This window comes from Oxyura jamaicensis, chromosome 3 (assembly GCF_011077185.1).
Source record: "Oxyura jamaicensis isolate SHBP4307 breed ruddy duck chromosome 3, BPBGC_Ojam_1.0, whole genome shotgun sequence".
Taxonomy (NCBI): domain Eukaryota; kingdom Metazoa; phylum Chordata; class Aves; order Anseriformes; family Anatidae; genus Oxyura; species Oxyura jamaicensis.
Window position 1 is genome coordinate 85,155,166 of NC_048895.1, and position 16,858 is coordinate 85,172,023.

Sequence of the window (16,858 nt, forward strand, 5' to 3'; positions counted from 1 at the left end):
GATAATTTAGCCCATTAAAATGGAAAACAATTTGCTAAAATATTTTATTATACTTTGTGAGATACAGAAATTAAAAATCCATATTTTGATTTTGAAGCCAGACTGTGCTTAACGTCCTTAAATAAATGACATTTTCAAGATATATGATTGGATTTTGAAGGCAAAATTAAACGTCATCAGTAACATGATGCAAGTTCAAGTATTTTTATCCCTATTGCAGTCTTACTTTTTCTGACATATCTTGCTTATGTGAGTTTGACTATTAAAAAGATCACAACAACAAAAGGTACAAGGAGACACTTGCAGTGGCTAATTCAGTGGCAAAGAAGAGCCTGCAGTAAGAAAAAGCATTCTTCTCTGTCTTAAGTTTGCTGTTATCTTTCTACATAAATCTGCTAGATAATCACATATGGCACTATCCTGCAAGATGGCAGGTGCTCTGTGTGAGATGTTCTGTTTTCTGAAAGTTGAGTGGGAGTTGAGAAGTGTTTTGGACTATGTTGCACTGTGATGAGAAACTGAGCAAGAATTGTTTATTTTCATGTTTATAGTTCTGACTGTTGAAAAAGAAGAAAAAAAAAGTTAAACAGGCAGGGAAGGCTAATTAAACTCAAATTCCTGCAGTTATTTGACCCACCTGGGAGGACACAATTGGTGTCTCTCTCATAAGAATTCAGAGTGCTTAAAAACAGAGGCCATGGGTTTGTTTAGCCTTTTCTCATAATCTTTTTTTTTTTTTTTTTTTTTTTTTTTTTCAGTAGATCCAAGAGGTTTAATAAGTTCAGAACAGTTTGTCTAGCTGAGAAGATGAAGCACTTTGGGGAGAATTAGATCCAGCAAGAGACAGAGGAAGGAGGGAAAAAAAAAAAAAAAAAAAAAACTGGCTAGGTAACATTTCCTTTTCTGTACTTTCTTAGTCTTTGACATCAAAGCAAGAATTACACTTTGAGTAAGATGAAAACATGTTCTTGATGTTCTGGTATCCCTGGCAAGAATAGCCTTGAGCTCAGAGACAAGCAGTCCAGGAGACCAACTGACTAAAGCTTCATGATCTTGAAGCAGGGAGCAGGTGCCAGCAGGTTGGAAAGCTTCATGGGGGAATAATGCTTTCTTGTTCAGTCACCAAAAGGGAAATTATTGCTAACAAGCTAACAGTTGTTGTTCTATTTAAATTATCCTGGTAAAATCATCTTTTCTGACACCTATTCCCTATACTGCATCTAAACAACACATGATGTGCCATCCAATAAGTTGAGCTAGACAGCTGTAAGTGCAGGCAGCTTGCAGATGATTCATTTTTATGATATGATTGTAATGAGCAGTGCTCTTTCTAGAGATGCAATGATTTCCTTTGACCTTGTTCAGTGTGCATTAATACAAGACTGAAAATAAAATCTCTACTAAAAGCTTGTTCAGTAAGCTATGGCACTCTGGCTGGTGAAAAACATATATTTATCAGGAATTTAACATGCAATCTGCTCTAACTTAGTCTTAAGCCATCTATGGGGTATGCCACATATGCTCTGAGACACTGGGAGAGTTGAACTGGCAACTGCCTCGCACTTTTGACAATAAGAGCTTATGACAATTTGAATCTGGCAGCTGATTCTAATTAGGACAGAGTTATAGTCCACCCTTCAACTGTTCAAGCTGGAAGCACTGCTGGCTATGGTCTCTTTCCCACTTTCACTCTAGGAGCACTGGGACAGAGACGGGGGCCATCTACAGGTATAGAGAAAAGGCATGGGATCAAACAGGTATCTCTCTTTGTGCGCTCATGCAAGCCTAAGTATAATCTATCTAATAACATCTGCATCTGGTTTTGGTTATTCTCAAACCTCTGACTCAGAAATACCAAAAGAACATCTTCCTAGCTTGATCAATTCTCAGATCTTTGTTTACTAGCTTCTTTTATCATTTAAAATGAAAATAAAAATGCCCACTAAAAATGAAAAACAATTTATTTAGTTGAAACTTTTGTTTTCTGAAATTAAACCACGTAGCAGACCTCCTTTATCCTTTAAGATATATGTGATTTACAAATATTTTCAATTGTTTAAAAAAAGAACAATTCTTACTAATTTATCTATCAAGTGGTAACTATATATATTTGCCTAATTATCACAACTATCAACGGTAATACAACAGACATCTTCTATAAGATCACCTTGAAAAATAAATGAACAAAAATAAAACCCAGCATAAAATGAAAGCCTCAACAAAAGACAATGACAAAAGAATGTGAAATAACTAGCAAGAATGTAGACAAAGGTATAATACTTAGAGCATGAACAATTCACAATAAATTGTTCCTTTAGTAGTGAATGAATGAATATAAGGCCTAGAATATAGTATAATAGGGAGTAACTATACAGTAAAGACCATGTTAAAATATTCATAAATTATATGAAATTCTAAAGCATTTTATCAAATTCTTTCTGATCTTAATTTTGTTCAAACCCAGATTCAATAGAAAACCTGTTCTTTAACATAAACCAGTAATTTACAAAGGAGTTATAAATCAATCAAAATTAAATTCTAATATTCTTTTAAATAGTGTGAGATGAAGAGTTTGCCTTTTCAGCTTTGATGATAGGGCTGCTTGAGCCTCATATAAATGGTTTTAATTCAAATTTGAAGCATAAACGCAAGGCTGGGGTGTAACGTTTGCAATGCATGGAGCCATTCAAAGTTTTAAAGAAAGCCTGCTCAAGGAACAGTTAGTGCAAAAAATACCAAGCCTGTATTGTTATTTAGAATTTCATGCGTACTCAGAAGGGGAATTCCTTCTGTTTTCTCTCTTTGTTTTCTGACTTATTAAAAATGAGATTCAGGTATAAAAATCTACATTCCTTATTGGAAAACCAAAATGTGAATAACAGAATCTGGCAAGTTATTAGTTTTTTTCAATGTCACTCTAATTAAACAGGCTTCCTAAGGGTGGAGATTTTGCAAATGCTTATGTTTGAGCAATGCAGATTTTACAAGCCTATATAGAAGTCAGATGCCATAAAACAAAACTCATTGGCAGAACTTGGTGAGATTTCCAAGTAATCCTCACTGATCAGTGCTGTGGACAGGAGCTAGTAGGCCCCATCCCAACACAGCAAGTATTTGAAAATGTATAATTCAGAAATGTTTCACCTCTTCATAACCACAAAGTTTTAAAAATATTTTTGTTTAAATTGATTGGAGCTTTGAAAGGCCACAGGAATTTCTAGTCTGTGTTCCAGTTAAATTGAATGTCTTGCTCAAAACTGTATTATGCTCAGAGAAAATTGGTGTTGACAGAAAACATGAGGTACACTCTTTTTGAAGGAATTGGTTGTATGACATACAAACTAGGTAGTGTGCAGACAAGAAAGGAAGAAGGATAGGAAAAGCAGCTCCTCTTGGAAGACAGGAGAAGACTGAGGGCATGTAAAGGTATCCGCTGGAGAGCATGGAGCCGACTCAAGTTAAGGGTCTGTGCCAGGTTATACACAATCAGTATTCAGGTCTTGTTATATTCTGATGCATTTCTATTGAGAACTGCTTAAAGATAAAATTACAACTGCATTAAGGCAAACATTGGGGGAAGCTTATGCATTAAAGAAAAACTTGAATCTGCCTCACTAATATGACAGAGCTCCTGGGAAACAGGCTTCTTGAGAAGAAAGAAATGATGTCAAATATATCTTACTTATGTGATGGGGATTTTGTGTGGACTGTTTATATGACCAAACTGTATTAAAAATTAAGAACTACCCAAAGCATCTGCAGACTAACAGCAAGTCAGTGGCAAATACAGTGGAATACAGACCCATCTGACTCCGGTGCACCACGGATATAATAGTGTATGAATCCATGTAAACTCTCTGCAGGAAAAAATGGTCATGGAGATGCTAAGATAGGTTGTGTGTGGCCTCTCTACAGGAAAAAAATATGGTTCTGGAGATGCTAAGATAGATTGTGTAGTTCTAGAAGGGGGCTACAACACAGCAGCTGGACTCCTATGACTATATTTACATAACTAAATAAACAGGGAGTGGAGGAAAACTGAGCACAGCAGGCATAATTTAGATGATGCAACAAGTACCCTCTGATGGAATCCTTGGGCCCAGTTCAGGGGCCATTATGTGCCAAGCACCATTACAAATATGGTATAGATTATATGGTTTTGGATCCCCCCATATACTTCCAATGCAATCCTTCAGTTTAAAACTATTGAAAAAAGGCCTTCAAAACCAGTTTGATGGGCTTCACATGGTTACAGCATTATTTCAGAAAATAAATAAATAAATACATACAAGTAACATTTGTGGCTTTTGACCACAGGAACAACATACAGGGACAATAAAGAGCCACCAATATGAGTGTGTTTACTGTACCTTTAGACAAAGCTACTGTTTTAGTGAAGTATGAATTTATCTATACAATTATAACAGGGTAGAATGTCAGGTGTATATTGTTCAATGACTGCACATTTCTGCTGTAATGTAATATGAAATGAAATTACCTGAGTTACATACCCACCTGTCCCCTGTTACCTCTGCCGACTTCCCCTCCTCCCCTCCCCTCACTACAAGAAGGACATTGAGGTGCTCAAGCAAGTCCAGAGAAGGGCAACAAGGCTGGTGAAGGATCTAGCGAACAAGTCTTACGAGGAGCGGCTGAGGGAGCTGGGCTTGTTCAGCCTGGAAAAGAGAAGGCTCAGGGGTGACCTTATCACTCTCTATAGGTACATTAAAGGAGGCTGTAGCAAGGTGGGGGCTGGTCTATTCTCCCACATGCCTGGTGACAGGACTAGGGTGAATGGACTAAAGTTGCACCGGGGGAGGTTTAGGTTGGATATTAGGAAGAAGTTCTTTACTGAAAGGGTTGTTAGGCATTGGAATGGGCTGCCCAGGGAAGTGGTTGAGGCACCATCCCTGGAGGTCTTTAAAAGACGTTTAGATGTAGAGCTTAGTGATAGGGTTAGTGGAGGACTTGTTAGTGCTATGTCAGAGGTTGGACTCGGTGATCTTGGAGGTCTCTTCCAACCTAGACTATTCTGTGATTCTATGTTTATGTTTTTCATTTTTGGTGTTGTCCTACTAGGAAACTGAAATACTTAACATATTATGCCACTTTTATTTCATAAAAAATGTGGGAGTGACTTTACTGGGAGAGTGAACTCACCACAGTATAATAAATTTGATTGCATGACTCTGCTAATATTTCCAGTATACCCCATAATATTCTCTATTATTTCAGTGTTTGGTGGTTACTGAGCAAAGGTTGTTAATAACACTGAGCATGCAGAAGATTTGATAGCCAGAAATGACAGGCAGTAGCATTAAACCACTGATTCCTCAGCATCATTTACCAGGAGTTATTTGATTATTGTTTTCCCATACCTTCTCTGTATAACTTTCTGTTCACATTTTATATACTATCAATGATAAATCCTATAATCCCATATAAAATTAATGTGTCCTTCAAAATAATGGTTTCTTGCTACCACTTTTCTAAGGGTCAGCTGATGATTTCTGCAAAACATCTACCAGAAATAGAGCAGTAACAAAGTCAGCAATCAAACAAAATTGAGCAAGTCTCAATAGCAAACAAGTCTTCTACTCTTGAGTAGTGAGTTAAGCAAACAAGCATTAATTAAAAGAACTTTGGCAGAATTTGGAAGGAAGTAATACATCTTTTTGGGGAGGAGCTCTCAGACAGCAAAGAGCTCCCACTTTCCAAATCACTTCAGCTGCAAGGCCAGCTTGGTTCTCTTCCTCATGTTGTGATATATATCAAAGAGAGATCACTATACACATGACTCTCATATCCTGTCTGTGTCAGGTCTCAAAGGCTGTGTTTATACAGATAAGTAAAGCAGGAAAAAAAAAAAAAAAAAAAAAAAAAGACTCTGAAACAGTACATTTAGCACATATCTTACACCAGCATACCTTAAGAGAATCAGAAAAAGTCTTTAAATCCACAGTTTAAAGATAAAAGAAACCAGGAAGGTAGGCTATTAATTTGCAATGGGATAAGAATAGTCTCCATAGGCTCTTCATTTCATTTCAGAAACAATACAATGTTTCAGCATAGAACTGAAAAAAAAAAAAAAAGAAAAGAAAAAAGAAAAAAAAAAAAAGTCAGTACTCTGATCCCTACCTCTTCCCCCATCTCCCCCCAAGAAGAAAAGTGGGAGAGCTATATCTCTTTTCCTCGTGTTACAAAATTGTGGTCCACAATTTGTAATATCCTACAGCTACCCCAGAACATCCCAGGAAGGGACTAGAAGCATGAAGATGTCATATATTCTTCCTTCTTCCATTCTCTAATGATCTCAAGGGTATCAGTACGGAATATTTGTTGAGCACTGAAATAATGCACTTGCCACAATCTGCCTGACAGTTTGTTCTTCTCTAACACCTCAGGGCACCATGCAGGCATAAAGCAAAGGACAGTCCCTGCTCCATGCGCCTTAGCACTGTGCAATGAGGTTGGAACTCACAGGGGATCAATCATACACTGCACTTCAGGATATCATCATATGACATGTTTATATGATATCTCAGTTTTCAGATGCTAAAGCTGAAATACTATTTAAGGGTCCTGTCTCAGAAAATGGAGACCCATTATCTAGAACATGGACTTGTCACACAAGGCTACTTCACACAATATATGTCCTATAAGCCTACTGAAGCACTCATCCGTGAGTCTTGGATTAAAATGCTTTAAAATAATTTACAAAGTAAATTTACAAAGAATTTACAAATTTTTTTACAAAAAAAAAGAAAAAAAAAAAAGTGTAACTCCATCCCAATAATTTCCCATTTTGAAAAAAACATATATTTAAGTTACTGGAAATTTAATATAGCTAACTGATATTTGCTTCCATTCACTGATGATTAATACTTCAGTGACAGCACCCAGTGAATACAAAAATCAGCCTAAATACACAACAAAAACTTCAATCTTCATATGATGTCCTTAAAATACATTAAATACATTGGTGTAAATTATGTCCAGGATGTGTGAAATTAACCCATAGTATGAGTCCCACTAATGTTGGTTCTACAAGAGACCTTATTCTCAAAAATGTTGCAGATGACCCATAGATCCTAAATAAAAACAGGAGAAATATCAACACTGCTATTGTTTTGGAACTAATCTGCTTTTGTTTGCATACTTCAGTGCTGGTGATATTAAACTACACTGAAATTGCTAGAAGAGCTTTTGGATACACAGCTCATGTTTAGGCTTAGGCACTGAATGGCAGATGTTATTTGACTAATGTATGTGTTTTCTTGCAATAGTAGTTTGGACTAATTGCACTAGCTATTTTAAAATCCAGTCAAAATAATACAGCTTTAGTTTCTACTTCTTTCACTCTTCAGGGAGACAGGGGAGAAGTGCTAACAGGGAGTAGCAACACTTGTATTTATTTCCAAGACAAATTGTATAGCCTTTGAAAAGCAAGAAAGCAAGAAGACATTCTTTCAGACTCTGCTTTGTTCTCCTTCCATGATCTCTTTCTTGATGTACAAAGGAGGTGACAGGCTGCCGTAGCATAAGCATAGTGAAGAATAAGGTGACGGGCTTTCTGTTGGTGTGCTGCTGTATGGTCTTTGGGTGGAGCACCAGAATCAGGGCTCACATTCTGCACCACCCACTGCGACATTCACCTCTATAAATGTGCACAAGTGGAGCAAGAACTGCCAGCTAAAGAAGTCAAAATGGTAGTTATTGATGTCTTTTTTTATTATTTCATGTGCCTCCCTCTCCGAGAAAATTTATTTCTTCTTGTTGTATCTTTATTTTTTTTCTTTTTCTGAGAATGATTAAGAGAAAACTAGAAGTGGAGATAAGCTGAAAGAATTAATCTGAATAATGCTTTGGTGTAGAAAGGGTGCAAACACAGTATTAAACATTTCTGCTTTACAGTGACAACATTTTTGAGCTATTGGAGTTCATCAGCTTAATTATGAACTCAGCTGGGGCATGAACTCAACTTTCATGCCCCAGGTGAAAATGGGACCTCCTAAAACTCTCTAGCTAAGGCATGTATTAATATATTTTACCCATTAATGAGGCAGATTAAGAGCAATCACACTCTATGATTACAGAAACTTAGATCTTACCTTATCAAGGTGTTATCAAAATTTGACTGCACTTTCCTACATGCCAATATGCAGATAGTCTGGAAGGATACCAAGCTGATGACCTGCTCAGCTTTGAGACTGGTTGTGGTTTACATTTAAATCCTGAAAGTAGTTGAGTCTCAGGAATCCACAAGATCTTTCCTGTCAGAAGCTCTCTTTCTCACCTGATCTGAGGTGTTACAAGTAGCCTCATTTAGGCAGTGTTAAGTCAGTAAGGCCCAACTCCCTTGTTGTCAGGGAACAGAAAAAGATTAAATTTAAGAGAATTGATTTAAAATCTCTCTGTGTAACTCTTAAACTAGTATTGCAACAGTGTCCTCTGCCTAGGCTGCTTTGAGGACCACAGTAATATATCAACATAGGAAAGACATTCTAGCTCTCTTCTTACTACAGGCAGGGAGATGGGTCTCTGCAACACAAGCAGGAATCCAAATCCCTGATGCTACTTTTATTACTATCATTTTCATAATATCTGATATCCAAGTTTCAAGTCCTTATTAATTTAATAGGTAATAATGAACACATTAATACAAGCATATTGCCCAGCTAAGTACCTCACAGTATTCAGTATCTGTTAACAGCAGGACAAATGAACAGGTAACATGTTACTTTTACAGATGAAACAGTACAGTACTACCTCAGAAAAAATAGTGAAAAGAATACTCATAAAGAACATGAGGTTATAAGGTAGGGTACTGTGACAAGCCATTATGCATATGTACAGTCTTTGTTTGTTTGTTTTTATATAAGAAACATTTCAGGTAATTACTAAGTGTTGACCAAAAAAGACTTATTTTCTCTTAGATTGTCTTATGCATACTAAAGTGGTAATATCCATATGCTTTTAATCTTGAAGATGGAAAACAGAAATGTTATTAAGTGCCTCTAAAGATCACAACTCTCAAACAATGCAAAGTAAGTTTTTGCATTAGTAATGTTACTATTTAAGCAGCATAGAATGAAAATAGCCTGTAGGTGTAATAAAGACCTCCATGTACTGTGTACAAATTATTATAGCTGTAAATAGATGGTGGAGCAAATAGAGAAGAATTATTCTTTTAATTGTATGTCCCTGATCCCCTGAGATTTAAGAAGCATAATTGTTCTGCACGGTCTGTAAGATAAATGTAGAAGTATTAATGCATTATTCTCATGTAATTATTCTACTATTCTTGTATGACTGTAATTCATCAAAACACATTTTTCTTCTGAAAGCTAATAGCTTAGTAGAGGTAGGGAATTTAACATGAGTGGTTTTATTTATTTATTTATTTATTTATTTATTTATTTATTTATTTATTTATTTTCACCGGGAAACTGTATTTTAGCAAGAAAAAGACCAACATAAGCCTGAATTTATCTGCAGAAACACAAACAAAATAGGGAAGGTATTAGGGTATTTTTGAAATTAAATTTTGCATTCTCTCTATATTAACTAGCATCTGAATAAGTGGAAAGAGATTCCAGAGATGCTTCTGATGAAATTCAAAGAGAAAAGTAAAATAAAGAGTGTGAAGAGCTGGAAGGAGAAAAGAGTGATATAGGATACCATCTTAGTGACTCAGACAAGTCACTAAAGGCAATCTTTTTGTGGTCAAATAAACTTAGCTGCAATTTTTCAAACATTATGAGGTATAGACATTAATATTATCAGACAGACATTATCCTGATTGGGCAGTACAATCAAGCAGTCAGAGAGATAATTGACATTATTTATGTCTGCAATTACACAGAACAAAATTGTGCCTACCATTGTTGATGAGGACAAAAGGAAAGACAAGTTTAGAAGTCAAGCTCCAATTGCCAGATTTCCTCTTGAAATCAGTGAAGCTTGACCTAAGTGCCAATGTCAGATTTTGGCCTGAAGTTAAACTAAAATTTTGTTGAGCTGAATTGGGTGATGAGTCTTAGAGAACTGAGTCCTTGTGAAGATTAAATATATGAACTTTGAAAGAATCATGCAAATGTTATGCCTTCCTCAGCTGGAGCCTTGCTTAGATATTTTAACAACAGCTTTAGAATGTATTTAGTATACGTATCAATAACCAAAAGGACTAGAGATTGACTTCTCATATCTGAAAGGGAGGCAGTTTACCTTCACTGCAACACCAAAATGTAAAGTAACAGATTAAAGGAGAGAATATAAATATCTTAACCCCTGTTCTCAAATATTTCTGCTATAAAATATCACTGAATGTCTAAAAAGTATGCATCTAAAGCTAAATCCCAGATTTACAGATTTCAGTCTTGGATGGTGCTGCGAGCACCACGGCATAATCCTTTTTAGGGACATGAGGCACACATGCAAATAAATACTTAAGTAAAAAACATGATCATTTCTATCCCCTCACCCAGTGACCAAAATTACAAGTTTCAGGAACTGAAATTTCATTACTTTTGTTCTCTTTCTCTTTGTGGTTGAAATCCATGATGGAAAAAAAATTAAAAAAATATATAAAAAAAAAATGATTTTGATTTTTGGATCAGAGCCTCATAATTAGCCAAATACTCATACGGAAATGTGAAGGTTTGATCATGTAATTTCTTGAGGACTCACTAAAATTTCCCATTTGTTAAAAAGATTACTATTATTGACAACTCAGGAATATGTTGCATGTACCTATTTTCAAGTACAATGAAAGCCATTGCTTGATTTAAAGGAATTAAGATGTATGAGTGAGATTAGAGTTCTTCACGAGGCTTTTCTGCTAAAGGCAGTTGACTAAGACATCCAGTAAAACCTCACAGCACTCTACACTTATAATAAAAAGTGAAATTCTGCTATATTGCTAGTGAAATCTATTTTTTCCCTCCACATTTTTGCTAGCTCCATATTTAAATACATTTATTCCTTTCTGCTTTGTGGGAGAATACGTTCTGCACTGCTCATATGCTCCACATATAAAACGCGCTTTATGCAAAACATAATTACAGCTGGTACTTTCTAACCAGTTCTGTGTTCTACTGTTCTAGTCCACAGTGAGCAATGATCCAAACACTCCAAAAAGAATGTCATTTTCTTTTCTGTGGAGGTAAATCACAATCCAACATGAACAGGGTCTATTAAGCAAGCAGAGTAGTTTCTTATACAGTTCTTTAGTATTAAGAAGCCTTTGGGATTGCCAAGGCTGTTGAGGGAAATAGGAATTATATATATATATATATATATATTTTAAAAAAAAGGAATCTGTGGCCTCACAAATTCTTAATCAGACACAAAAACTTGCTACTGTGGAAGCTTCCTTTATTAACTACCTCTCTCTCTCTCAATCAGTATGCTCTACTTAGCTTCTTAATTTTTGAAGTATCTGAATGGATTGCTGATTAGTACAGTGTGACTTTTATCTCTCATTTCATTTCTATGTCTAGCTTTGGCATTGTTCACAACCCCTCTTGCAATCCACACCCCCTCAAAAAATGTTCTGACTGAAGCCATAAGGCAGCAATCTCATTTTCAGGCAAGTTTCAGTATCTCCGTATGGTTCCTGGAGAACTTCAAATTTCCTGCCAGGTCTGTCTGGATGAGACCATGAGAGTAGGTGTACAGGACTTCTCAGCCAATCCTTCCTGCAGAAAGCTGAGTTAGTCAGAGGTGTAAAGGAAACTTGCGTGGTGGGGATAGCTGAGGGAACAAGGCTGTGCGTTGAGATTGGGTGTGCTATCAAGAACCCATCAAAGCAAGCTGAGAGACTATTTTTATACACATTGTTTGAAGCCTGAAAAAATGCTTAATCAGCATGTGTGAACATAGTTCAGAGTTGTCACAAATCTGCTTATGTCCACTTCAGAAATTTTCAGCTCTTTTTCAGAAAGAACACTGGCTAAATTTGCAGGTTGTTTCCTTGGTAGCTTAGTTTGGTGTCTGTTGATTGATTTAAGGAAGTTCATAGTTCCAAGAAAGAGAAGAAAAGAGAAATGAGAAAGAGAAGTAAAAAAGCAAGATAAATATTAAATTAAGGACTGAATTGTGGTAACACAATACAGCTCTTCTGCCCCCTGTGTGGACTGATGTAGGAGGGACACAATCTTGACTTGGAATTCCCCAGGGGGTCCATGTGCCACTTCTATTGTGAGAAGCCCTTTTAGACTACTGTCCATAGTATTTCCTCTTGGGTCTTCTCTTGCCAGTTGACAGGGTTTGTAAGCCAGACATTGTTTACTTTGACAACATAAGATTTACAATTCACATGCATTGTGGGAAGCACTTATTACATTGACCATCATTTTAAATTGAGTTCATGTTGAGACCAATTTGCGTTTATCATTTCTGTTAGGTTCCTTCCTTATCTGTCACACTATTTTTTTTTTATATATATATAAAAAAAACTTTTTGAACAGAACTCAAACAGGAATATTACCTTTGCTTATTAAGTGATCCAAAGAAGATCTCTAACAGAGCAAAAACTTGCTAGCAGTTTGCTATCCCTTTCATTCTCATAATATTGGCTTGAAAAATCTTTGAGAGCCAAGGGATTTTAAAAGTGTCAGCTTATGGAAAGCGAGAAGTAATCACTTCTTATGCATGTCTTTTCATAACCCAAACCATTTAATTTACATATTCACTTACAGCTCAGCTGGGTCATAATTTATTTTTACATGTGGGGTACTTTATTCAATTGGTTAAACATTCATTAATTTGCATATTTTATCACTTTTATATTTATGGCACCATTAAGATCACAGGGAATTTATAAATCATCAAAATACCTGCATTAAGAACCAAACCTGGTAAAAGTTTTTAAAATAAAAAATGTTTTGAAGGGATATGCTTTATCACTTTTCTATATTCCCAAAAAAAGATGAAATAAGGCTTTACTACTTCATATCCAATTAAGAAAACAGTCTTCTGTGTCCAAACAGATCATTACACCACTTCCATTTCTGATATGTGGAGTGGCCCTTCCCCCAGGTAGATAAGTCCGGTCCTCCTTATTTCTAGTTCTACAAGAGGAGCTTATACCCTCTCCTATTTTCAAAAAACAAAAACAAACAAACAAACAAACAAAAAAAACTGATTCAGTAGTGACATTTGTCAAGATGTACTAATACTTTTATTTACATTATAAATGAAAAGTTTAATACTTTGATTACAATACTATAAAAATATTTGGAAAAAACATCAAGGCCTCTTACCAACTAAATTCATATAATTCAACCTTCCTTTTTGATATACCTTGTCACCCTTTCTTTTGCCAGTCTAGTGCCACTTGGAATGTATAACATACTGCTATTTTAATGGGCTCTTCTCAGAATATAATATTCTCAGAATGTAATATTTTCATTGGAATAGTGTGGTGATTTTACCGTGCTAGGCAGCTGAACACCACAACTGCTCTCTCACTCCCCCTCCTCAGATGAGGAGGGGAAGAACTAAAGGAAAGAACAACTCACGGGCTGAGATAAGGATAATTTAATTAAAGAGAAAAAAAAATATTAAGGAAATATTATTATTAATTAAACAAATCAACTAAAGGGAAAAAAGGGAAAGGGGAAGAAGGAGGGGGAAAGGGAATAACAAAACAAAACGAGTAAAGGCTATGTGGAAGTGCAGAGGAAAGAAATTACTCTCTACTTCCCACAAATGAGCAATGCTTGGCCACGTCCTTGAAGCAGGGCCTCAACGCACGTAGCTGGTGTCTGGGAGGAGGACAGACGTTTTCTCAACGAGAGCCCACCCCTCCCCCCTTCTTCCTTTTTCCACCTTTTATTGCTGAGTGTGACATCATCTGGTATGGAATATCTCTTTGGTTGGTTTAGGTCAGCTGCCCTGGTGATGTTTCTTTCTCACTTTTTTGCCCACCCCCTAGGAGGGTTAGAGAAAGTCCTGATGCTGTGCCAGCGCTGCTCAGCAGCAGACACAACACCGGTGTGATACCACTGCTGTTCTAGCTCCAAGTGCAGAGCACAGCACTGTATGGGCTGATGCAGGGAAAGTTAATATTCCAGCCAGATAAGTCTTGAGTCAGTAATGTAGTCACTTCTGAATATAAAATAGACAAAGGAACTTTAATGTAAGTTGGGAAATAGTAATCAAGCCCTGTGAATGAAGTATTAAACACCACCATACTTGTAGATATATCAACACGATGTACAGAATTACTGGTTTACAGGACTCAAGAAATGACTGCATGGCTTTGTACGAGGTTTGGTTATGCGAGATTTGGAGGAGAAAATGTATTTTTTGAAACTAAAATATACAAGACAACATTAGGAAAAAAATATATATGTATATGTATATATATATATTTCTATACCAGTGTGGATCTCAGGTCAAATGTGTGCTGAGAAATATATAATTAATAAGCAGATCTTGATGAAAAGAAGATGAAATAATGCACGATTTGCTTCAGATTTGTTGCTAACTCTTCCTTTTTTTACTGAAGAGAAAGACACGTGTCCTTAGGGGAGAATTCAAAATTTTTGCTGATGTTGTTGTCCTGATAAGAAAAATGAAATCTGATACACCACGTTCCTAAGTTCTGGAAATGTCATGTGAACTTGAAATACATGGTTTGCATTTGTAAGTGCTGTCACATGGACAGTGACTCTCATCTAAACACCATAGAAACTAAACAGCTCTTGTCACCAAAGACAGCTGTTTCAAGAGAAAATGTAATCTGACACAAGCTATTGGAATCTGAACACCTGGAGGTTTTGAGCAAGTTCAGTTTCCTTGTGGCTGTTCTCAACTGGTGTTCCCCAGGGTTCAGTATTGGGGTCAGTTTTGTTTAATATCTTTTTCAATGATACTGATGAGGGGATCGAGTGCACCCTCATTAAGTCTGCAGACAACACCAAGTGTGGTGGGACTGTTGATCTGCTTGAGGGTAGGAAGGACCTACAAAGGGATCTAGTTAGGCTGGGTGAATGGGCCATGTCCAAACACATGACATTCAGCAAGGCTACGTGTCAGGTGCTGCACTTGGGTCATAACAACCCTATGCAGTAATACAGGCTTGGGGAAGAGTGGTTAGAAAATTGCCCAGCAGAAAAGGACCTGGGGGTATTGGATGCTAGCCAGGTGAACATGAGCCAAAAGTCTGCCCATGTGGCCAAGAAGGCCAATGGCATCCTGTACTGCATCAGAAATAGGGTGGCCAGCAGGACTAGGGAAATGATTGCCCCACTGTACTTCACATCTTGAGACCACATCTTGAGTATTGTGTTTAGTTTTCTCCCTCTTAGTACAAGAAGGATGCTGAGTTGCTCGAGCATGTGCAGAGAAGACTAACAAAGCAGGACTAGAAAGCAAGAAATATGAAGAGCTTCTGAGGGAACTGGAGCTGTTTAGTCTGGAGAAAAGGAAGCCCAGTGAATACCTCGTTGCCCTTTACAACTACCTTAAAGGAGGTTGCAGCAAGGAGGGTACAGGTCTCTTTTCTCAAGTGACAACTGATAGGACATGAAACTATGGCCTCAAGTTGCACCAGGGGAGGTTTAGATTGGATATCAGGAAGAACTTCTTCACAGAAAAGGTGATCAAGCATTGGAACAGGCTGTCCAGGGAAGTGGTGGAGTCCCCATTGCTGGAAGTATTTAAGAGATGTGTGGAATACTTAGCAGTGAACTTTTAATGTTAGCTGGATGGTTGGACTTGATGATCTTAAAGGTCTTTTCACGTCTAAATTGTTCTAAGATTCTCCAATATTTTTAGTCCAATTCTCCAACATCTTTTAGTGACATCCAAAGTCTTAAAAGGTTCAAGGACTGACTGACACTTCAAATGGGAGTAAGGTTTTGGAGTCATCAGGTACATTTCAACACAAGTTTAATTTTCTATTGAAATAGACAGTAAGCAATCTTTGTTGGTTTGTTTTTATTTTGTTGTTTTGATTTATTTTGTTTCCCTTCTAGTTTCTAGCAATTACCATTCCTAACAGCTGTGTTGTTAAAACCTGCAGCTGCTTAATAAAATTAAGTTCCTGGCAGTCACTTTCATAGCATGATAGCAAGAAATCACCAAGAACCTTACAGTGTTGCAACCAACTGCATGGTATTTCAAGGTCTTCACTTTTGAGACAAACTAGATTGTAGGTTAAAATACTTGCAAACAGTACAGAAACTTATTAATGCCAGTAATGATAGAAATAGAAAGGAGCTTCAATTTTGTGTAGTGAAATAACTGTGTACCTCTGTGATTTTACATCTACTGCTACAAAATGAATAAACAAACAAACTGAACAAACAAAGGAGAAACTACCTGGAAATAAATGATTTGGGCCAATAAATTATCAAATCATAAACAGGAAGCAGGAAGAAAGGAGGGAGAGAAGAATCAGGGAAAATAGTCGCTTTTGTTCTTCACAACAGATACTTCTTCAATGCTTTGTTCTTCTATTTCTTTCATATAACTGAGCAAATATTTGACAATATTCTTCCTGCTAAATATTTCAAGGGAAACCATTACTCAGGTTCTTACTAGACAAGTGACTGTTGTCCTGGTTTTATTTATGAGAGTTAATTTTCCTCCCAGCAGCTGGTAGGATGCTATGTTTTGGATTTAGAATGAGACTAATGTTGATAGCACACTGATGTTTTACTTGTTGTAGAGCAGTGCTTACACTAAGCAAGGACTTTTCAGTTTCTCACTCTGTCCTGCCAGCGGGCAGGCTGGGGGTGCAGCAAGAGCTGGGAGGGGACAGACCCAGGACAGCTGACCCAAACTGGCCAGAGGGGTATTCCATACCATCTGACATCATGCTAAACAATATCTAGGGGTGGCTAGC

General features: G+C 36.8%; 1 long non-coding RNA gene across 1 annotated transcript; it reads left to right on the top strand.

Annotated features, from left to right (window-relative positions):
- Positions 1-3,214: 3,214 nt before the first annotated feature.
- Positions 3,215-16,624, top strand: LOC118165100. The gene is made up of 3 exons (XR_004749852.1): positions 3,215-3,226; positions 3,894-3,898; positions 16,560-16,624. It is a non-coding gene; the product is annotated as an uncharacterized LOC118165100 (long non-coding RNA).
- Positions 16,625-16,858: the final 234 nt, after the last annotated feature.